The 23817-nt window shown below is 39.2% G+C and overlaps 1 pseudogene; it reads left to right on the forward strand.

The window, feature by feature from the left end:
• LOC110202551 (vomeronasal type-2 receptor 26-like) overlaps positions 1-19435 on the forward strand; it is a 38319-nt pseudogene extending 18884 nt beyond the window's left edge.
• Positions 19436-23817: the final 4382 nt, after the last annotated feature.

Here is a 23817-nt window from a genome sequence, read left to right on the forward strand (position 1 = left end):
TTCACGTGTGAAGTTGTGGGGGCCTGATCTAGAGTGAGGAACAGTGCACCACCAGCCGTTCTGGAAGTAGAAGCCATGTTGATATCGTTTTCAGTTGTTTCAGTCATGTCTGATTCTTTGTGACCCCATTTGGGGTTTTCTTGGCAAAGACACTGGACTGGTTTGCCATCTCTTTCTCCACCTTCTTCTACAGATGAGGAAACTGAGGCAAACAAGGTTAGGTGACTTGCTGAGAGTCACACAAATAGTAAGTATCCAAGTTGGGATCTGATATCAGGTCTTCCTGACCCCAGGACCAGTGCTCTGTCCACAGCACCCACTAGCTGCTCCTAAATACATACGTAATGACATTTGGCAATTGATTCAAGATAAGTAGTGACAAAGGTCGAGGGCTCAACGATGCCACCAGGGTTGAGAGCCTGGCTGTCTGGGGTGATATTGATGCCTGTGACAGAAATAGGGAACTTTGAAAGACGAATGGATTTGTGCAGAGAGAGAATTCTGCTTTGGACATTTTAATTTTGGGACATCCAGTTCAAAGTGTTCAATACAGAGATAAGGACATTTTCTAGTAATCATCCAGACCAGGCTGTGCCCTGATTACCCAGCATCCCTGGCACTCTTTCTAGTGCTGGCTGTACCTTCACTCATTTCCTTTGGCTCACTGGTTGAGATACAGGAGTTGGAAGAGTCTTTGCTCCCCTTTATGAAAGCAGAGAAAATCACATAATGGAAAATCAAGAGACTATTCTTATTGGGTTCACCACAAATTCATGTTAAACAGCCTCAGTTGCACCCTTCTACACTTCTCTTATCAGTACACTATCACACTCTCCACAGCAGCTCTTCCAAATCTTTTCATCTGTCCTCAAAGCTCCCATGATTCCTCTTTCTCTAACCTCTCAGATGAGAACATTACCTTATATTTTACCAAAAAAAAAATTAAGACATTCATTTTGTGCTCCTTTTTCTCCTTCTCCTTATCCCAAACCATCATTGCCTAATACCACTATGTCCTCCACTCCTGTGTGACATTGAAAACTGCCCTACTCTTTCCTAAGGCAAACTCTTCTCTCTGCACAAGTGCACTCCCTTCCTTCTTCTACAGCACACTTCTCTTGCTGTTATTCCTACTCTCTAGCCCATCTACAAATCTCTTCTTGTCTCCTGGCTCCTTATCCACTTGCCTACAAACATGCACATGTCTATCGCCTCCTCAAAATGCCCTTACTTCACCCTTCCATCTCAGAGTCCTATAATTATTCTGCTCTTTGTGGCTAAACTGTTTGAGAAGCCCATCTATTTCAGGTGCCTCCATTTTCTCTTCTCACACTCTTCTTCACTCACTACAATCTGGATTCTGACTTCATCATTCCTCTGAAATTTCTCCCTTTAAAGTTACCAGGGATTTCTTACTTGCCAAATCCAATGGCCTTTTCTCAGTCCTCATTTTTCTTGACCTCTGTATAGCCTTTGACATGGCTGATCACCCCCTCCTTTCTGCTTCCTTTTTTCTGAATTTTAGGACAATAGTTTCTCTTGTTTCTTCTACCTATCAGAACACCCCTTCTCAGGATCCTTTATGGAATCCTCATACAAGGTCATGCCCTCCAATTGTAAGTGTCTTAGAGGGGTCTGTCCTAGGTACTCTTTTCCCTCAATATTATTTCACTTTGGTGATGTCTTTAGCTCACAATAATTTAATTAATGACCTCTAATTATGCATCTCAAGCTACCTCTCAGATACCTTGGAGTGGATGTCCAATATTTCCAAAACTGAATTCATCAGCTTTTCCTCATTTATCTCTCTCCCTCCAAACTTCTTTATTACTGTATTGGGCAGGAGCATCCTCCCACTCCCTTGGGCTTGCAACCTTGACTCCTTGCCATTTCTCACCACCCACATCTTATCTGTTGCCAAGACTTGTAGGTTTCACTTTGCATCATTTCTCAAATATGCCCCCTTCTCTCCTCTGATACTGCTACTACCCTGATGCCACGACCTGCATCACCTCACACTTGGACAACTGTGGTAGCCTGCTGGTGCCTCCACCTGCCTCATGTCTCTCTCCACTTCAATTCATCATCCATTTAGCCACCAAGGTCATTTTCCCAAAACGTAGTTTTCCAATGTTATCCATCTACTCTGCAAACTGCAGTGGCTCCATATCACCTCCAGGATGAAATCCAAAATCCTCTGTTTGCCTTTCAAAGTCTTTCATAACCTAGCCCTTTCTAGTACTTTTCCAGTCCTCTTATACCTTACTCCCTGTCAAATACTCTTCAATCCAGTGACACTGGGTTTCTTTGTGTTCCATGATGAAGACACTCCTTATCTTCTCTCCAGGCATTTTCTCTGGCTGGTTGTCTCACCTATCTGGAAGTGCATTGTCATCTCTGCTTACTGGCTTCCTTCAAGTACCAACCACAAAACACTTTCTATAGGAAGTCTTCCCCAACCCCTTTTGACTCCAGAGCTTTTCCTTTTTAATTGTTTCCTATGTGTCTTGTGTATAGCTTGCTTGTATATATTTGTTTTCTTCATGTCTCCACCATTCATCTATGAGCTTCTCTAGGGCAGAGACTGTCTTTTGATTCTTTTTACATCCTCAGTATTTCACATATAGGAGGCTCTTAATAAACGTTTTTTACCTCAATGACCTACTATATTAATCCATCATATAGTCATTCAGGCATTCCTTGATCCTTTTTGGAATGTGTACTTCCATTCTTTTTCAGGCAAACTTTCCACTGCTCTACACAGCTAATTTTGATTATGTTCATAATGAAGTTTTGTAGTAAATCTGCCTCCATGTAGCTTCCACTATTTCCTCCTAGTCCTGCCATCTAATATTATGCAGAACAAGTGTAGGGCCTCTTTCATGTAGCAATCTATTTGATACTTGTGGACAGCCATTATTTCTTGCCAAAACCTTCTTTTCACAGGATTAAAGATTCTCAGGCAATGCACAATTTATGATATTAAAGGGATTTAAGTCTGCCCCACTTCTGTGTTGCTCACCCCTGTACACATTCTATTTTGTTGAAGTCTTTCTCAAATCTGGAACTGAAATTTATACTGTAGATGTAGAACTGAGGTATTTTGTGAGGCCATACTAGGGATTTCATTCTTATAGAGAATGTCCCTTGGGGAGGTGGGGGACTCTACCAAGGCAGGAAGGCAACTATTATTCGATTTAAAGTCCTCGAGAGCTGACTATCACTGACAGATTAAGCAGTTTAGCCAGAGTCATGTCATGATTATATGTCAAAAGTGAGCCATTATCCCGGGTCTCTCTGATTCTAAGGCCATCTTTCTATCCTTTATACTAGAGTGCCTCTCAGATTCACAAAACAATGAAATTGTTAAATCCAGTTGTCTAAAGATTTAGAGGAATTAAATTAAAATGTCTTTTATGTCTTTATTTTACAACATTGTAGTCAAGTAAAATATCCAAAGGGTTTTCCCCATAAACCACTAATAAATACAGTTAATAAATATAGATTCTCTCTCCTTCTGCCCAATTGGTTCTGCTTTAATTACTTTTTTCCTTTAAATATTTTTCCTACACAATATGAAATTCTTCCATTTTAAGTTTTATTTTAATAATCCTTGCTAGTAAACCTAGTTTGGGAATGACATTTTGATCATGATTTTCCCTTTATCTGTGCCTTTATACAAGCCATGAATTAACATATTGATAGGGCAAGTGCAATGAGGAAGCTCTGTGGGCCTCTGTAGATATCATCTTCCAGGCTTATCTTCATCAAACAGCCAACAGATGTTAAATATGATTGTCCACCCAACAGTAAAAGTACAGGGTACCCACATCAATCCACCTTATTCCATCATTTCCCCAACAAGAATATTATGAAAAACTTTAGGAAATGTTTGCTGAAGTCAAGATAAACTACATCTATTACATTTCACTAATCCAGTAGTCAGATAATGTTATTTTTAAAGACAGGAGAGGTTATTTGGACATGATTTATTACTAGTGAACGTTTACTGTTTCTCAGTGATCACAATATTCTTTTTAAGATGAGCACAAACCATCTCTATACCAATCCAAATGATTATATATATACATATTTGAATGCATACATGAATCATTATGGGGTGTAGTTATTACCTGAGAGATACTAGCATTCACTGTGGAATCTACAATGTTCAGAGTTTAATGATATCTGTTGGAAATTAGAAAAAAATTGTGTTTTCTAATGGTAATAACCTGATTTCTCAAGCTCAGTAAAGGTCCAACACAACATGACATGCTTGTTGTAGTGGAATGTAACTTTGAAATTGAACACAAGATGGAATCATTGTCCGGTGTCCAGATACTCATGGATTTCTTAAATCGTTGGTTTAATATTTGGTGCTCAAGTACACACAGTCTGAGTACATACAGGGAAAGTAACGTGTGAAGCATCATAACCACAGAATTTCAGCACACTCCACATTTCTACATTGACATTATTCCCAAGTGTCTTTGAATAAGGCATATTGTAATTTCAATGAAAAAATCACGGGACTGTGGGACTAAGCACAGCATCTAAAGAAAGCAAACATAGATATTATTAATCATGATCTTAGCCTCATCAAACCATAAAGACACACCAAGTTTTTTTTACATCTAAACATGATTACTCTTAACAATAAGACAAAATCATAATAGTCTGACAATCAATCCTTCCGTAAGAACTATTATAAGAAGTAGTAACATAACCAGGTGTCTTTGAGCACAGTGGAAATACTCTCATGAAAGCCAAAATAACAGAAGAATTAAAGACTTTCACCCTAAAGTAAAAGTTTTCTTAGCTGTCTGAGAAAAAGAGACAAATTTGAAGGTCTGAAGAAATTAATTTTTTTCCCATAACAATGAAAGTATCCTGAAATCCACACTCTTTCTTGAAACAAACACTAATGGACATGTGATTTCTTCTTATTCAGCTTTAGGGAGTTTATTTAGATAAAATATTGTGAATTCAGTGACAATTTTAACAAGGCTCAATCTACGAAAATTCCAAGGAAAAGTGGCTAACTTTACATTTATGTCTAGCTTTAGTTAACTTGAGTTCTTTTTGCTTGATGCAAAATTCTAGTTTTTCAAGTTCAGTAAGTGTCAATACATTGTGAATCAATTTTGGGGGGTAAGGAACTTTTGAACTGAATGTGAACTTTAACCCTTGCCCAGTTAGTCATGGCTCTCTTAAAAAGCTGGCTTAATATTTTGTGTTTCGGCATACGAGATCTGAACATGAATGCATAAGCTACCACTTTCAGAATCACAGTGATGCTATTTATATTAGTCTCACATCTTCATGTATGGACTTTTTTCTAAATGTCTTATTAAGGAAAAATCTGTGTTCCACTGTCGATGAGAAAAACTGCCAGCCTGGACCACACTGAGTGCAACACCTTGGTTTTCATTCATTTCATTCATGACTGACTCTTCATGACCCTATTTTGAGTTTTCTTGCTAAAGATACTAGAGTGGTTTGCCATTTCCTTCTCCAGCTCAGTTTACAGATGTGGAAACTATGTCCAACAAGGTTAAATGACTTGCCCAGGATCACACAGCTAGTAAGTGCTTGAGGTTGGATTTGTACTCAGGTCTTCCAGACTCTTGACCTGGCATTGTACCCACTGTGCCATCTAGCTGTTCTAGTTCAACATTTAAACACTGCAAATTTGCTTTTTGTCTCATGAACATACACACACACACATGCAAGCACAAATACACGTGCACATGGTGTTCAATTTTGGGGTTTTTTTGCATATATATATATATATATATATATATATATATATATATATATATATATCATACCCACTACAAGTAAAGCACAACAATTTTAGCCTGGGAATCTACCATAGCAGAAAAACCAGGGCAAGAAGTAGGAATATATTCTCAGTGCCATTTGGGCTGCAGATGTAAAGCACATGTTATGAGGCAGATAAAACAGAAAAATCAAATTTTCCTTCAACACACAGTTGTCTTTTAGATAGCTCAGAGAAATGAATAAATGCAAAGGTCTGGGGAAAACAAAATGCATTTGGTAATTCAGTGTGTTCTGAATCTGCAGCCTTTCTCTTAATAAGGAAAGAATGACATGGGCAGAATAGGGACTTTGACACACTTAATTTTTACACCACTAAAATAATTGGTCTGTTTAAATAAATGTTCCTGTGGTTCCTTTCTTTTCATTTTTTGAGTTTTATTAACAGCTATGATAAGCCAGTTAAAATAGAAAATAGTCCCCAGTTTGAAAAAAAAATTGATATGTAGAAGTAAGTTGCCTAACATTACATTTATATTTAAATCGAGTTAACTTCTGGTCTCTTTATGGTTGAAGAAAATTTAGGCTTACTGAAAATGTTTGGATGATGAAACAACAGATTATATTATAGGTCTCTGGATAGACAGGTACATGAAGGGGAAGCAGCCAAAAGAGCCAATATTTCCTTGGCATTTCCCACAGTGTGAGAGCCTATGACTCTCCTTGATTTCCGTCTCTTTTTCTATGGCTCATTTTTGGTTTTGCATTGCAGAGGTTTGCTGACAATCTGTCTACTACAATTTCTGGAATTACTTTCTCCTCTGAGCTCCACTGACAACCTATAGATGATCTCTAGAGGCATGAACCCATTCCCCCAAGCTATCAAAATAGATTTCCTGTTTAGCCTTATTTCATTTCAATGATGTCAAAGATAATTCACAATTAGTCTAATGTTTTGATTGAGACATAGTCTGACCTAATTAAAATATCAAATCTAAAATTCAGTTGATTGGTTTCAATCCCACATTTACAGTTACATCACGATCAGATTCTTATATTGCAGTTTCCCATTTCTTTCACATCCAGATTACCTTTGGGCCATTTGATCCCATCCTGAGTGACAAGGTGCAGTTTCCTTCTCTTGACCAAATGGCCCCAGGGACTCTTCCCTACATAAAGGTCTGGTCAGATTAATGACTCACTTTGAGTGGACATGGGTTGGTCTGGTGACAGTTTAATATCTGAGAGGTGAGGAATTCCTTCAGGAACTGACATGGGAGATGGCAAATAATGGTGTCTGTGTGCCCTTCACAGAGATGATCCGTGTTAGTGAGAGAAGACACACAGAATCACACATGGCATTCATGCCCAGGGTCATGGCATCACCAACCCGAGTGATTTTCATTCATGGTGACAGAGATTCATTAATGATCTTGAGATATTCACAATTTCCTTTTCTTGCAAATTACAAGGTGTGGGTCACCACTTCTCACTGGGACATTACCATGAGACCCAGTTATTTCGGTGGTTATAATTTCCATGGGGCACTTAAATTTTCACACCTCACAAGTGAAGTTCCTGGTTTTAAGGCTTTTCTCAGGACAGTGAGCCCTGCTAAGTACTTAGAGGACATTTTATTGAAAAAATTCTGGCCCTCAACATTCAGATGTACAGATGACCCTGAAAACCTAAAACAAAAAGAAGTCCACTAAATGCCTCTTTTGGAGACTTTGTCATTACTTTACTTTGACATGACCATGTCTGACTGAAGTTACACCATCTACAATGGTGTTTATGCTGTGGCTTGGACCTGCCATGAAATGTTCCTGATGAAATTAGAAAAAGGATCCATGGTAGAAGAAGAAAGCTGGGTTCCTCATCCGTGGCAAGTAATATTCCTTTAAAATTGTGTGTTTTCCATTGCCAGGCAATGGAAGTCTGACCAGAGTTTGCATAGGCTGGGATCCTCAAAGAGTATTTCAGTTAGGAATCATTCAGCCAACAATAACTTATTAAGTGCCTGCTATGAGTCAGGTACTGTGTTAAGGGCCTGGGATAAGAAGAGAGGTTAAAATAGTCTCTGATTTCTAGTATTTTAGCCCAATGGTGGATATTACTTGCAAAGAACTGTGTATAACTAAGATACATACAACATAGACTTGAAATAATCAACAGAGGGAATGCATTAAATTCAGGGTGATTATGAAGTGCCCCCTACAGAAGGTGGAGTTTTAGCTTCGACTTGAAAGAATCCAGAAAATCCAGGAAGCATAGATGTGGAGCAACAATACTCCAGGCATAAAAGATAATGGGAAGGCCTAAAGCTAAGAGATGAAGTGTCTTTTTTTTTTGAGAAAAAAATGAGGATGCCAGTGTCACTGGATGCTGGAATATATTTTTGGAAAGTAGGGGGCAGGTTGTGGAGGACTCTGGAGTAAAACAGAGGATTTCATACTTGATGCTGCAGTTTGTAATCATGTGAATTAATGTAATAGCTATTTATAAGATCAGATTTGAAATCTAGGAAAATTCCTTTGACAGCTGAGTGCAGAGAGAATTAGTCAGAAATATCTATAGTGGGAAGAAACTTATGGAAGGCAGACCACCCATCACACTATTGGAAGAGTCCAGGTAGGCAGTGTTGAGGGCATGAAACAGAGTTGTGGCAATGGATGCAGAGAGATGATGGCAAGTAATAGACATGAAGTTATATCATCAATATTTGGTAATAGATTGGATATGAGAGGGTGAGAATGAGTGAGGAGTTAAGGATAATACTTCAGGCCCGGGTGATTGGGAATAAAGTGGTACTCTCAACTGTAATAGGGAAGTTGAAAAGAAGGAAGGGTTTGGGAGAGGGAAGAAGACTCACATGGAGCCATACAAGGACACTCTCAGGGTCTCTCTGAAGAACACTGGTATTGATTGTGAGACAGGGGAGACATCTGCTTAAGGCTGCCCAGCATGGGATGGCAACATCAAAGAATGCATTGTGCTCTCTGAAGAAAGTATGATTGGCAATTGCGGTGGTACAAAGGAAAGATGGTATGTGCAAATTTAAAGACACCTCCACTTCAAATGTTCATATGAACTATTGTATACCTGATCTGTGATAGAACCTTTCAAACTTATGTTGCTCTAATTAGCCACAGCCAGACATAGTGATGTCATGTTGGTCCACTTTCAGCAGAAAACAACAATCTTACTAGTATTTTATTTAAAAATTTTCATTAATATTCATTAGAAAACAGGCCTACAATTTTCTTTCTTGGTTTTTGTTCTCTTTGGCTTAGGTATCAAAACCATATTTGCGTCATAATTTTATGGGACTAGTTTTTTAAAACCTATTTTTCCAAACAATTTGTATAATACTGAAATTAATTATTCCTTAAATTTTTGATAAAAATTCACTTGTAAATCCATCTGGTCCTATAGTTTTTCTCTCAGGGACATCCTTCATGGCTTGTTCAAATGCTTTTTCTCAGATTGAGTTGTGTAAGTTTATCTTTCTGTTTTGGAAAATTTTTAAGTTTTTAAAATGTTCATCTAGTTCATTTAGATTGTTAGATTGTGGCATATAATTGTTTAAAATTTTTGAATAGTTGTTTTAAATGTTTTTCTTCATTGGTGGTGAAATTGCCCTTTTCATTTTTTGAGACTGGTAATTTGCTTTTCTTCTTTATTTAAAAAAAAGTTAGCTGATACTGTAGCAAGATGGTAGAATAGAAGCAGCAACCCAGATGAACGCCCCCAACATTCCCCTTCAAACGACTTTTAAATAACACCTTATTTCAAATTTTGGAGTGGAAGAGCCAACAAAATGTGAGTGAGACATTTTCCAGCCCAAGACAAATTTTGCAGATCAGCAAGAGAAGGCTATGACACTGTGGTGGGGGTTTTCCCAGAGCACATGCAGCAGCAGCAGCACTAGCATCAGAGGCTGGCCTTGAAAGTGGGATGACAGCAGCAGCTGCAAAGACATCCACTTGAAGTTTGAAGCCTAGTGACAATAAGGGGGAAAGACAACTCTTTAGAGATCACAAGGGACCCTTTGCTAGCACTCGGTGCAGGTGGCATTTAGAGAGCAAAGTTAGATAGGTTCTCTACATATAACATCAGATCTGCAAAAAAGATCAGAAGGAAAGCAGAAAATTGGGGAAAAAACTTTTATAGTCAGTTTGTCAGATAAAGGCCTCATCAAAAATATTTTTAAAACTGTTAAATCTCTAAGACTAGAGGTCATTTATGGCCTTTTTTCAAAAAAAATTTCTTATTATTCATCTCTTTCTATTAGATCTAGATCCTCCTCTCATTTATGATGCCAGTAATTATCTTTTTTCTTCTGTATTTGTCATGCTGTTAAATTTCTAATGTATGTGTTCTGGGCTCTGCCCTCTAGAGACTTTCTGCCACTGCGTCATAGGGCTTACTCTCATGTATTTCCCTCTTCCAGGGGTGGAGAACTTCTTCTTCCTCATGAAAGTCCTTATAAAATACCTGAAAAGACAGTCATCATGACTCCTCTAAATCTTCTCTTCTTGGAATAAACAGTCCCACTTCTATCTCAATCACTCTTGCATTTCAAGGTTTCAATAGACCCTACAAGCGTGATTGTCCTTTTCTGGACCATCTCTAGCTTCCTTATTCCCTTACCAAATTTTGTGACTCAAAAATTCTAGTGACCAGCATTTGTGTAGCACATCAAGGAATTCAAGGCACTTCCAATGCGTTCTTGCCTTTCATCCTCACTAGAACCATGAGAGTCAGTTGCTATTATTATTCTGATGATCTAGATGAGGTAAGTGAGACAGAGAAAGGTGGAAAAGGTTGCCCAGGTGACAGAGCTAGTGTCTGAGAGAGACATCAACTTGAGACTTTCTGATCTGATGTTCAGCACTTTGTCCACCATATCACACTGCCTCAGATGAAAGGTCTAGGCTCATAATTGGTCCAAGTATGGCAGAATGCACTGAGATGATTCTCCATCCTGTTCAGGAAATAAACTATGGGATGTAGTTAGAAAATGTCTCATTCCAAGAACTTCCCAAAATAAGTGCAGCAACAAAATCAGCTGGAGCAGATTTTATCTAGAGACCCGAGGATGAACAATGAACGCATAAATATCCCAGAAATGAACAAGTATTTGAGAGGTAGGAAGCAATAATATTTCCATATAAGGAAATTGAGAGAAAATGTAGCTCTAGGTCAGAGGTTTCAGAACTGGCTAAAAAGGTAAGAAATTAGCTGTTTGGTTAAAGAGTCTGGAAGTAGGACAAAGGTTAAGCTTTACTTAGAGTGTGCATGCATAATGGACTCATGAATACTAACTTCTCTGCCCAGAGGGGAGCAATAGCACAGGACAAGGCACATTTCATGTATTAGTAGGAGGAGGGACACGTTATGAAGTGGGAGTATCACGAAGATTGTAACTCAGAAGAGCAGGGACCAGTTTCGGCTCTGAAGGCAAGGATGAGACCGAACTGGCTGCATAAAAGGCTTGCTCTGGCATCTGTTGGTGTGTGCCCCTTTTTTTGGGGGGGGTATTACACACCTGCTTCTTGCAAGGACCATAAATAAATAAACATCTCTTTGCTCACTTCAGTTTAAGTTTTGTTTCTTAAGGGAGGACAGAAGTCCACATGCTATGTTTCTAGAGTAGCAATCAGTTATGGCTGCATGCTTGGGCTAAACCCCTAACCCTACCAAGAAGTGACTGAACCATGTTTAACAAAAGTAGAAGATATTTGCTTCAACTCCAGCAATATCCCATAGCTGAGAAGAATGAAAATGGAGTCATTTTTTAATCTACATCATTCAGCAAAATATAAAGGAATTTTAAAATCTGAATCAACCCAGTTAATTTGGAAGAAATCAACTTTGAGCTCAACATCTCTATAGAGTGTTATACTATTTTATTTGAGTTTGTGTTTGGATAGAGACAATATAGTCCTTAGTGTGAAGGGATGAAAATGAGTTTGCAGATGAGTTAGATGATCCTAATATACTGAAAAGTTTTTCCCTCCCCTACATTATCTCAGTGACTGAAATTCCAGAATTACAACTCTATTTGAGGCTGATAATTGTCTTTTTCTAAAGAATATATATTCTTTCTTTTAAATTAATTTATTTTTAATTTTCAACAATCACTTCCATAAGCTATTGAGTTTTACATTTTCTCCCCCTCTCCCTCTCCAAGAGAGTGTGCAAGCTGATATAGGTTCCATCTATACATTCCTATTAAAAGTATTTCCACATTAGTCATGTTGTAAAGGAGAATTAGAACCAATATGAGGAACCACAAGAAAGAAGGAACAAAACAAAAGAAAAAAAAGAGCAAATAGTCTGCTTCCATCTGCATTCAGACTCCATAGTTCTTTCTCTACATGTGGATAGCACTTTCCATCATGACACTTGATGCTTGTGTTGCTGAGAAGTGCTAAGTCTATCAAAGTTAGTCATTGCAAAATATGGCTATTACTGTGCAGAACACTCTCCTGGTTCTGCTGACTACAAACAGCATCAGTCCATACAAGACTTTCTAAGTTTTTCTGAAGTCCACTTGCTCATCATTTCTTATAATGCAGTAGCATGCAATTGCATTCATATGCCACAACTTGTTCATTCATTCCCCAAATGATGGACATCCCCTCAATTTCCAATTCTTGGCCACCACAGAAAGAGCTACTGTAAATATTTTTCTACATGTGGGTCTTTTCCCCATTTTTGTGATCTCTTTCGGACATAGCCCTAGAAATGGTATTGTTGAGTCAAAGGGTATGCACATTTTTATAGCACTTTGGGCAGATTTCCAAATTGTTCTCCAAAATTGTTGGGTCATTTCACAACTCTACTAACAATGCATTAGTGTACCAATTTCACCACATCTTCTCTAATATTTATCATTTTCCTATTTGTCATGTTAGTCAAACTGATAGATGTGGTACCTCAGAGCTGTTTGGATTCACATTTCTCTAATCAATAGTAATTTAGAGCATTTTTTTCATATGATTACCAGTAATTTTAATTTCTTCATCTGAAAACTGTTCATATCCTTTGACCATTTATCAATTGGAGAATGACTTGTATTCTTATACATTTCACTCATTTCTCCATATATTTTAGAAATGAGGCCCTTATCAAAGACACTGGTTGTAAAAATTCTTTCCCAATTTTCTGTTTCCCTTCTAATCTTGGTTGCATTGATTTTGTTTGTGCAAAAACTTTTGAATTTAATGTAATCAAAATTTTCCATTTTGTATTTTATAATGTTCTTGATCTCTTCTTTGTTCATCAATTCTTCTGTCTTCCACAAATCTCACAAGTAAACTGTTCCTTGCTCTCCCAGTTTGATTATCATATCAGCCTTTACATTGAAATCGTGTACCCATTTTGACTTTATTTTGGTGTATGGTATAAGATTTTGGTCTATGCCTACTTTCTGCCATACTCTTTTCCAGTTTTCCCAGTGGTTTTTGCGAAATAGTGAGTTCTTATCTCAGAAGCTGGGGTCTCTGGGTTTATCAAACAGTAGATTACTGTAGTCATTGACTACTGTGTCTTGTGTACCTAACCTATTCCCCTGATCCACCACTGTATTTCTTTAGCAGTACCAAGTAGTTCTGATGATTGCTACTAAGAACATATATTCTTGCCAATATCCTTGTTATTATTGTGCTTGTCCTTTGATCTTGAAGATCATGACATCAGAGGGGTGATGACATGACTTGCAACTGACTTTGATTTGAGGGAGGGAGGGTTGTGCAAGGTCACCAGCCTCACTTTTTCCTTCAGAACCATCTGAGCCCAGTGCCCAGATATTCATCAGGAATCCTGTAGTCGGCCCAGGATGCAATAGGAGACCTTGGCCCTGTTAGGCTAATCTCTTTTCAGGTTCTCATTTTGAGTGAGGTAATGCAAATTCAGTCGGTGGATGACCCCTTTAATAAAAAAAAATCAAACTGGGAGGAGAAGGCCCTCAGTGTTGTTGGCCAAAAGAAAAACTATTACTATTTACATTCACTTTGAGCTGAGAAGGCCCAAACGAGAGCCATTAGGTGGTGCTTGGGCAGGGACCTCTTGTTGTCGAGCATCCTTAGGATCCAGCTGGCTATCATAATAGGTAAGTGAGATCTGCAGTTTGATGGACTTAAAGCAGGAGTTTGTACTGACAGAAAGGAACTAATTTAGTAATATGGGGTAGTGTAATGGAACTCTAATGGATGCAGAGAGGACTGAGGAGGTAAGTAAGACATGGTGGCTTAATTAAAAAAATCAACAAAGTCTGAGCCCTTTTGTTCTGAGAACTCACAGGAGCAGTGTGTGGAGCAATAGGGCAGTACATTGACTAGACCTTTCCAGAGGTAATGATAGTGGTCACTTGACTGCAGTAGGACAGAACAATGCCAGTGTGAGGAGGAGGCAAACGCTTTAAGAATCAATGCACTCTTCCTAAGGATAGAAGTGATAAATGGGAAAACACAACCCCACACCTATTTCAGGGGGTAATGCTGTGTAACAGCTATTCCTATTATAACTGAAAAATTCCCTTTTGTAAAAGTTAACTGATGTTAATAAGTGTAATGGGACATTAATCGCTGGTGGTTACCTTTGGGAAGGCTTGAACTAATGGCAGTGGAGAGAGAAACCAACAGCTCCTCAGTAACCTGCCTGGAAGCTTGAGGGGAAGAGGTAGTCTTCTTAAGAACTTGACACACATGCAAGGATGGGAGTTTGGAAAAGGCTTATAGGAACTACATCTGTTTTTATTTAGGTATGTTCTCTCTCCAATTGGAATATAAGGCCGTTGAGAATACAGGCTGATTTTAAGTCCTTTTGTATCTCAATTTCTTCACATAATGTGCAATATATTATAGGCACTTAATTGAATCTTAGTGACTATGGACTGACTTCCTGAACAACTCACAGGTCTTCATTCTGGGAGATTACTGACCTCAGTTTCTCTTCTCTTATAGTTCCTCTCATTTCTAAAGACAATGGAGTTTTAACAACACTGCAGGTGAACAGGGATTTGTGGATGAGAATAGAAACCCTGAGGCTCAGTATAAAATTGTCAACTACGTAATTTTCCAAAATGATGTTCAAGCTCTGGTGAAAGTCGGACAGTTCAACCCCAAGGCTCAGCCTGGTCAAAATTTCACCATTAACGAGGAGGCCATAGTGTGGACCTGGACATATACCAAGGTTAGAAACAATTGTAATATCAACCTTACTATCTAATCATGGAACACATTTTACCCTCCTTAGCTCACTCCATATTCCTTTTTCAAGGGTAGACAATCCTCTTGCACACTGATTTCATTTCCCTTTGTAGGAAATATCTGGGTAGAAAAAAGTCAAAAAGGCAATCTATAATTTTAAACTTGGGATCATTAGTACCATTGGAGACAAAGCTAGAATGGACATTAAAGCTCATCTTACTCAGCCATGTCATTTCACATAAATAAACTAAGACACACAAAGGTGGTGACTGGCCCAGTGACCTCTGATCCTAAGGCCAGGAGTTTGGTCAGATATCCAGCATTTTTGTGGATGATGACACCCAAATGTTCATTTTATTTCAGTAAAAATAAAGCAATATTTAATCATTAAAGGACCTTACATTTATGGAGCTGAGCAACAAGTTTGACATTTAATTCCTGAAACTCACTGGATTGCTGAACTGAACAAATTGTTTCTCTGTAGGACGTGGAATTTTCCTTTTCAATTATACTGAATGCTGAATCAGTCTCATATTTGAGGTATCTATGTCCTGCATTCTTCATGCAGACAGATTAAGTGTATTCCAGATGAGTCACTTCCATTTCCTTCAGTCACTTGGATCATAACTATCAAAGAGACATAGCTGGTATTGAGAATTACAAAATGCTAGATGAATAAGGACAACAAGATAGCAGGGTGTTCAAATTGCTCTGCTTAGAAATGACTGAAGTCCACAAAGTTTAAAAGGTTCAGTCAGTTTCCCACAGCTAGTGGCAGAAATAAGACTAGCTCCCAGGTCTCTGTTTTCACCCAGTGCTCCTTCTGCCTCAAGTTCCATTTATGCATGAACAGTTCTCTTATTTCTCTCACAGAATAAGCTCACTTTGCCCGAAAATCAATATCATTCACCTTCTGATTATATACCATCCTCTGTCTGGTTAATTATGAAAGCCATCATGCATTTTACTCCCTTGTCACTAGGTTCCCTGTGCCACACACAGTGAGAGCTGTGGTCCTGGATTGAGGCAAACACCTCTGGAAGGACAGCCCATCTGCTGTTTCAACTGCTCCCTGTGCCCTGAGGGAGAGATTTCCAATCAGATGACTCAGTGTCTGCAGGTAGCTTTCCTCCTACACTTACTGAACTGAGTGAACTCATGTGCTCTAGGATCACAAACAACTTCATCATTGTCTGAGCAAGACGATATCCAGGAGCAAGGTGAGTCAGCAACGAGTTCAGATCAGGACAAGTGGATTGAATTAATGATACACGGCTAAAATATTGTGTCCAACTTTATTATTCAAAATGAGACCTACAAAAAAAAAAGTAACCTTGCCCTATCTGTTACAGAATGTAATTTTATGGTCTTTTTAGGGTTTCACATGTAATGGGATAGAGTTGGCTAGAGTGAGGAGGAGTATTTACTCTGCAAAATATTTGTGATAAGGTGAAGTTGAGTTTATGTGTATCTTGGGTACAACATTCATCAGGAACTTTGGACTAGTGTTGGCTTGGGAGAATTACTCCCACTGGAAATAGATACCCATGATATATGGTGGATGTTCTGTCATCCCTATCCCTTGCTGTATTTTAAAATTAAAATTTGATAAATGATCTAGAAAGGGAAGTCTACCATGAATTCTGTAGAAGAGCTTCTGTATTCCCTCTCAGCCATCTGTCACAGAAGACCTGGTACTTCTTTTCAGAGTCAGTGTGGACTGGGTTACTTGGGTCATTGATTATGCAACTCCACTAGTGTGACACCCTATTATATATTTATAGACTGGGAAAGAGTCACACTCCAATAGTAAAAACATTTAAGATTGTAAACAATGTAAACAATAAGTGAAAGGTCACATATTAGAATCATTTTGGCCTCTGCACACTAATGACTTCATAGTACTAAACCTTGTGCAGTGGGTGCAGGATTAGAGGATGAGAGGGAAGGGTCCTCCACAGTGGATGGGAAATAATACACCTGGGGATGCTAATAGATAAATGGGGAAATTTTTTTTTAAATACTTGAGAAGGTTGGGGTAAGGAAACTCAATAATTCTACTGATATGATTTCAATGGTTGACTGACATCTAGTACATTTCATGGGGCTAGATGTACTGACCAAGGTGTCAGCTCCCTTCTTGTGGGTTCAAACTCTTGCATTTTTCTTCCTATCTGTTGCATCTGTTTTTCTTCACTTAGATTATTCCATAGAGGAGGCAAACAGTCCATGGAATACTAAAAGCAATTACAATTTTCTTTTCTTTTTCTTGAGGCAATCCAGGGTAAGTGACTTGCCAGGGTCACACAGCTAAAAAGGGTTGGAGGCCAGATTTGAACTCAGGTCTTCCTCATACCAGGGATGTTTACAAGATTCCCTGAGCCAAAGAAGGGAGAGCTAGCCTGTGACCAAGTCTAGGACTCAACACTCTACTCTTGTACAACCAATGCATGACATTGAAGAGGCTTATTTGGAATAGTCTCTCCTCTCTCCACTACCAAAAACGAGTTATTCTGAGCCCAACTATGGCCTTCAAATTGTACAGGCTCCTGAAAATGAGGATAATCCCCTCAACAACCCCAATCCAGTGTCCTGTCTCATATAGAATGTTCCATGCATCGATGACACCTAGTGAACAGTTGAGGTGGATGGTCACCAGATGAAGGAATCAGGGAGTTACTCATTGTCATTTAATTTAGTAAGGGTGGATGATTTGACCAATTTACTCATTTGGCTCCAACTTACACTCACGTATGGAAATGAATAAATTCAGGAAAAGACAAGATGTTGTAGCATTACCTATATCCTATTACAATGTAAGGCCTCTATGGGCAGATATTGCTTAATTCTTTGAGTTTGTAACTCAAGTATCTGGCCCACAGCAGACACTGAACTCTTCATTTATGGCTTAGTATGTAGCAACCTTATCATACTGTCTCCATGTACAGTAATTGCTATAACATAATGGAGTCAGAAAGGATTGAGACAAGGAAGGGCTCCAGTTTCTATGTCATGGTACTATAACAATAGACCCACAGGAAAAGTTTGTATTCAATTAGGAAATCTGAATACTAGAAAAATAAAGTCAAATTTCACAATAATGAGTATATATAGAATTACACTGTATTGCACACTAGGTTACTTTTCAATGACCATCTCACAGCACAGAAAGAGGGTATTATGCCTTCTGAAGTAAGAAATAACTTCTTTGAGCAATTTTACCTATTTTCTGTGTATGGGGGTGGGGAAAATTTGTTGCATTTAAAATCCTAAGAGCTTGTTTGTCTCTTGCAGATATGTAGCACTGTGTGAAGTGCCCAGAAGATGAATATCCAAATAAGGAAAGAAATCAATGCCTCCCCAAGGTTAGGAATTTCCTGGATGTTTCAGAACCTTTGGGGATAACTCTAATCTGTGCAGCTCTTTCCTTTTCTCTGATGACATCTCTGGTTCTCTGGGTATTTGTGAAGTTTCAAGACACCCCTACAGGGAAAGCCAACCACTGGGCTCTCAGCCCTACCCTCCTCATCTACCTCATCTTCTGTTTCCTCTGCTCCTTACTCTTCATTGGCCATCCTCCTTCAGTCACCTTCCTCCTCCAACAAACAACATTTGCAGTTGTGTTAACTGTAGCTGTGTCACCAATTTTGGCCAAAACCATCATGGTTGTTTTAGAGTTCAGGGTTACCAAACCAGGGAGCAGGAGCAGGATATGGTTGCAATCCAGTGTGTCTAACTCTGTTGTCATTATCTGTTCTGGAATTCAAGGGGTTCTCTGTGCCATCTGGCTGGGAACCTCTCCCCCTTTCCTGATGTGGACCCATTCTCTGAACCTGGCCACATCATCATGAAGTGCAATGAGGGCTCTCACTTTGCCTTCTGCTCTGTCCTAGGCTACATGGGATTCCTTTCACTGTGTAGCTTCACAGTGGCCTTCCTGGCCAGGAGCATGCCTGACACCTTCAATGAAGCCAAGTTCATCACATTCAGCATGTTAGTGTTCTGCAATGTGTGGGTCTCCTTCCTCCCCACATACCAGAGCACCAAGGGCAAGGCCATGGTTACTGTGGAAATCTTCTCCATCCTGGCATCCAGTGCTGGCTTACAGAGCTGCATCTTTATTCCCAAGTGTTACGTGATCCTGCTGAGGCCTGACCAAAACACCCAGGAAAATATCAAGAATACAGTGAGCTCCACGGGCAGGAACCTTTCTGGATCATTGCCTACTAATTCCTCCCAGAGGTATATTCAATTTTAAGTATAAGCATACCAATAAGAGAGGGGCCCTGGGAAATTTCACCTCTTGTCTGCTGTCTACGACCTTAGAATTCTACGCCATACCTTCTTCTATTTATGCCTGCCCTCAGATGAGTTTTCTGACCATTTCCAAGACGTGGAAACCACAACTTATGATGAAGTCAGCATGGAGCAATGACACTGATATTTCTAATTAACTATCTCCTTTAACAGACATCATGCCTATCACTGATGTCCTTTCTAGACTACTAATAAAATGTTTTAGACACCTTCATCCTCTTATTTTGATAATATTACTTATATTGAAGTGCCAGCTTCCAAATAGTAACCCCCTCATCCATATCATGTATTTCCTTCCTCATTGTCATCTTCATCAATTCTCACATCAATATCTACTCAATATTTGATACCACATTCCCTGCATTCTTTGGAATGCCTGCTGCATAAATTATAAACTTTCTTTCATCTTAAACTTCAAACTTCTCACTCCTTTTCTGTTCTAACACTCACAAAGACCTATTTCCTTGCAGATGAAACTCATTCCTTCATCACATGTTCTAGTACAAGCTTCACTTTCTCTCACGTTCATCCCTCCCCCCAAAACTTAATTAATTTTTGGAGTGGCTGCTTCAGAGTATTTTTCCTCCACAGTGCTGCTCTTTGGCTTTCTGTCAACATCTGTCATTCAGCAATTTCTCCCTCCCTCCCTCTCTCTCTTCTCTCTCTCTCTCTCTCTCTCTCTCTCTCTCTCTCTCTCTCTCTCTCTCTCTCTCTCTCTCGTCCATGTTATCCAAAATTAGTCAGTGAGTCTCCATTTCCCTGGCTGTTATATGACATTATCCCTGCCTTGAACATTTTCCCTTCTTCATTACTGAATCCAGTGCTTCACTCACTTTTGTTTTTCCTGCACCTCAATTCCTGATATTATTCCATTTGTTTTCAAAAGACCTGTTGATAATTCCTTTAATGCCATAACTCATCAATTCCTCAATTTACATTGTCTGCTTCTAAACTCCACCTCACCTATAAAAAGAGACAGTAACTACTCCTGTCTTGCTGACATCCATAAGTTTTACACTCATTTGTGAACTGCAATTCCTTCGTCTGAATGTATTCTTTTCGTTTTATTTGTACCACAAAGTTTAATTCTCATATTTTTAAGTCTTATTTTTATTTTCAGTTAAAAATTCACTTCTTCCCTCCATCCCTCCTGCATCTATTGAGAAGGCAAAACATATTATACCTGTTGTATCTATGAACCCATAAAAATATATTTTCACTTTAGCTGTATTCCAAAAAGGCAAGAATAATAAATAGAAAAAAATATACTTTAATCTATTTTCTGAATCTATATTTCCTCTATCCAGAGGTGGATAATCATTTTTTCTTTAACAGTTCTTTGCAATTGTGGTGAATTATTGCATTGCCCAGAGCTTTTAACTCTTTCAGGGTTTATTATCTTTACAATATTGCTGCTACTGCGTGTATTGTTCTCCTGGTTCTTCTCACTTCATTTTGCATCAGTTCATAGAGATCTAGGTTTTTCTGAAACCATGCCTTTCCTCATTTCTTATGGCATAAAAGTATTGTTCCAGAGTCTTCCAGTGCCAAGATGGAGGAGTGAGGAAGGAAACTTCTGGAGCCCTTCCAAATTCTCCTCCAAACTAGTAGAAAACCACCTCAGAATTGATGTAGGAGCAGGAACGCAGCTTAGCAGCATGGCAGGAAAGGTCTGTCTCACTGGTGTGGGAATGGAGCAAGGTCCAAGAGCAGCAACAGAAGACAGCCTCATAGTAGGGGACCTTCATCAAGGCGCCAAGCCTGAGGCAATCCACCAGGGATCCCCCATCTTCCTGCAAACCAGCAGCTCCCTAGGCTAGTGAGCAGTCTGTGCAGCATAGCATGTCCCCACCCTTGCAACACTACCCCCAGCTACTAGTGAGGCTTTGACCCCACTGAAGTAGAAAAACCCTATCCTGAGGCTGGCCAACAACAAGACCCACCTCTGAGTTCAACCAGTATAGAGACCCTGGTTCCATAGCAACCTAGTGGCAGGCCCCATCCATTGGGCACATCAGCAGCAAAATTACTTCTCCAGGGCCAGCCACCAGAAACACTTTGCTATCACAGCACCCCAGCAGTAAGGCTCTAACCTTCCAGCAGCCAGCAGCTAAATCCTACACCTAAGTGAGGCCAAAGGGGATGTCCCACACTCAAGTACAAGCAAAAAGGGAAGCCTACTCTTCTCAGAGAAAGCAATCAGCTAAGCCTGAAGCCCAGTGAAAGCCAGCAATAAGACACAGAACCCCAGCACAAAAAGCATGGATCAGTGCAGGACCAGAGCCCAACACTCACATAAAAATACCAAGTCACAAAAAAAAGGCAGAATACATGAACAAAAAAGACCAAAGAAAGACAGCTTGACTATAGAAAGTTACTATGGTGATACATAGGATCAAGGCATAAACTTAGAAGAAGACAATAGTGTCAAAATGGCTATATGTGAAACCTCAAAGAAAAATGTAATTTGGTCTCAGGCCAAAAACAGTTCTTGGAAGAGGTTAGAAAGCATCTAAAAAACAAATGAATAAAGTGGAAGACAAATTTGGGAAAGAAATGAAAATAATGGACTGAAAATCAAGAAAAAAGAGTCAACATCTTGGTGCAGATTGAGACATGAGTAATGCCTCTAGAGGTGAACTAGTTGAATCATCTGTGTTCCTAATCGCTACCTGAGATCATCAGATTGACAGGCTGAGAGCAAGTGTCTGTAGCAACCAACAAGGGAACAACCGTGGCAGCATGAAGCAATATCTTGTGAAGACTGCTCTGGGCAGGATGCTGAGACCTAGATTGCAGCTCAAGTTTTAACGTGCTGTTTACTACTATACTCTGAACCTCAGTTTCCTAATTTGTAATATGAATAATAATTGCTTTTATTATTGCCTCTTCATGCATATTCAGAGGTCTAAGGAAGGAAAGAGGCTCCTCCACATTATTTCCAAACAGAATTATAGAGCTCTGCATTTATGATTTTTAATAGCACATTTTTAATTAATAACACATTTCCACTTGTTCTTTTAGAAAAATTGAATGTATCTCAAAACAAATGATCAGAACATTCTTCTTCCTTAGTGTATCAATGCCCTGTTCTCTGTGCATTGACCACCTCCCCTTTCAGAGTGAGTCACAGTTACCAATTGTGAAACAGTAACAAATTCTTCACTTTGCCCCAGAATCTGTGAAGTAATATAATGAAAAAAACATTTGTGAGACTCATTTTGTACTAAGCATGATGCTAAACACTTCCAATAGAAATACGAAAGTGATACTCTTCGTGTCCTCAAATGGTCATCATTCTAATAATAGCAGATGATGACACATGGAAGGAAGATATGCCTGTGTGAAGGCAGGTAAGGGAGTTTTGATCTGAGGAGTCACAAGAATGGGAAGTATAATAAAGCAGTGGTTCTATAACAAGCCCTTTGAAAGACAGTAGTAGTGGGGAATTGATTGCATTTCTCAAGGAAGAAATGGAAGGGAGCAGAGGGATCCCAAAGCATCAGGGCAGAACATGGTGACAGTGAACAGGAGGCTGCATGGTCCCAGAGAGTACCAAGCTCAGCCACCAATCTCTCCTCAGGCATGGCTCCTTGGGAGTTTGTGCCCTGAGCTTCCCTGTCAACACAGCTCCTTTTTATGGTCAGGTTTTCTTTTTGTGGCTGTTTTCTCATCTTTACAGCCAATTTTTGATTTTGGACTTTTAGTTAGAGGTGGGATCTGCTCACCTGGCTGGGGGGAGGAGTCACTGGCCTGAGCTTCAGACTTTTTCACCCTGATGTTTTCATAGTGAGCTCAGGAGGTCTGTAATTTTTTAGTGCTTCTAAGGTAATATGATCCAGCTACAGTTGTGCTTACCACTCTTCTCACTTACACTATTGTCCTTACCCAAGTATGGTCTCTACTCTCTGGTGAGCACCACTGCCCCTCCCCAGAAGTAGGACCTCTACTCAGGTAGCGCCACTACACCCTTGGCACAGACCTATGACCCAGAACTCAGTAATGGGCAAAGTGACCAATGGCCACTGCATCCAGCGTTAGCACAGGGACACCCCACAATCCCAATTGTTAATAGCCACGTGAAACCTGTTCGATATCACTAATAACTACAGAAATGCAAATTAAAACAAGTACGACATACCACCTCACACTCATCATATTTGCAAAGTTCGCAAAAAAGATAAGTGCTAGTGAGGCTGTGAGAAAATGGTATTAATGATGCACTGCTGGTATAACTGTGAACTTGTCTATCTATTTTGGAAAGAATTTCAAACTACTCCTAAAAGCTATTGGAAACCTTAGACTCAGTGATACATTGGTATGTCTGAATAACAAAGAGATCAAAGAAAAATAAAAAAGAATCATAGGTACAGAAATATTTCTACCATTCTTTTTATGATGAAATATAAATAGAAAATGAGGGATGATGGTCAATTGGGAGATGGCTGAACAAATTGTGGCACATCAATGTGGTAGAATATTATTGTGCTACAAGGAATAA

Source organism: Phascolarctos cinereus, unplaced genomic scaffold (genome assembly GCF_003287225.1).
Source record: "Phascolarctos cinereus isolate Bilbo 61053 unplaced genomic scaffold, phaCin_HiC Scaffold_4;HRSCAF=312, whole genome shotgun sequence".
In the NCBI taxonomy this organism is placed as follows: domain Eukaryota; kingdom Metazoa; phylum Chordata; class Mammalia; order Diprotodontia; family Phascolarctidae; genus Phascolarctos; species Phascolarctos cinereus.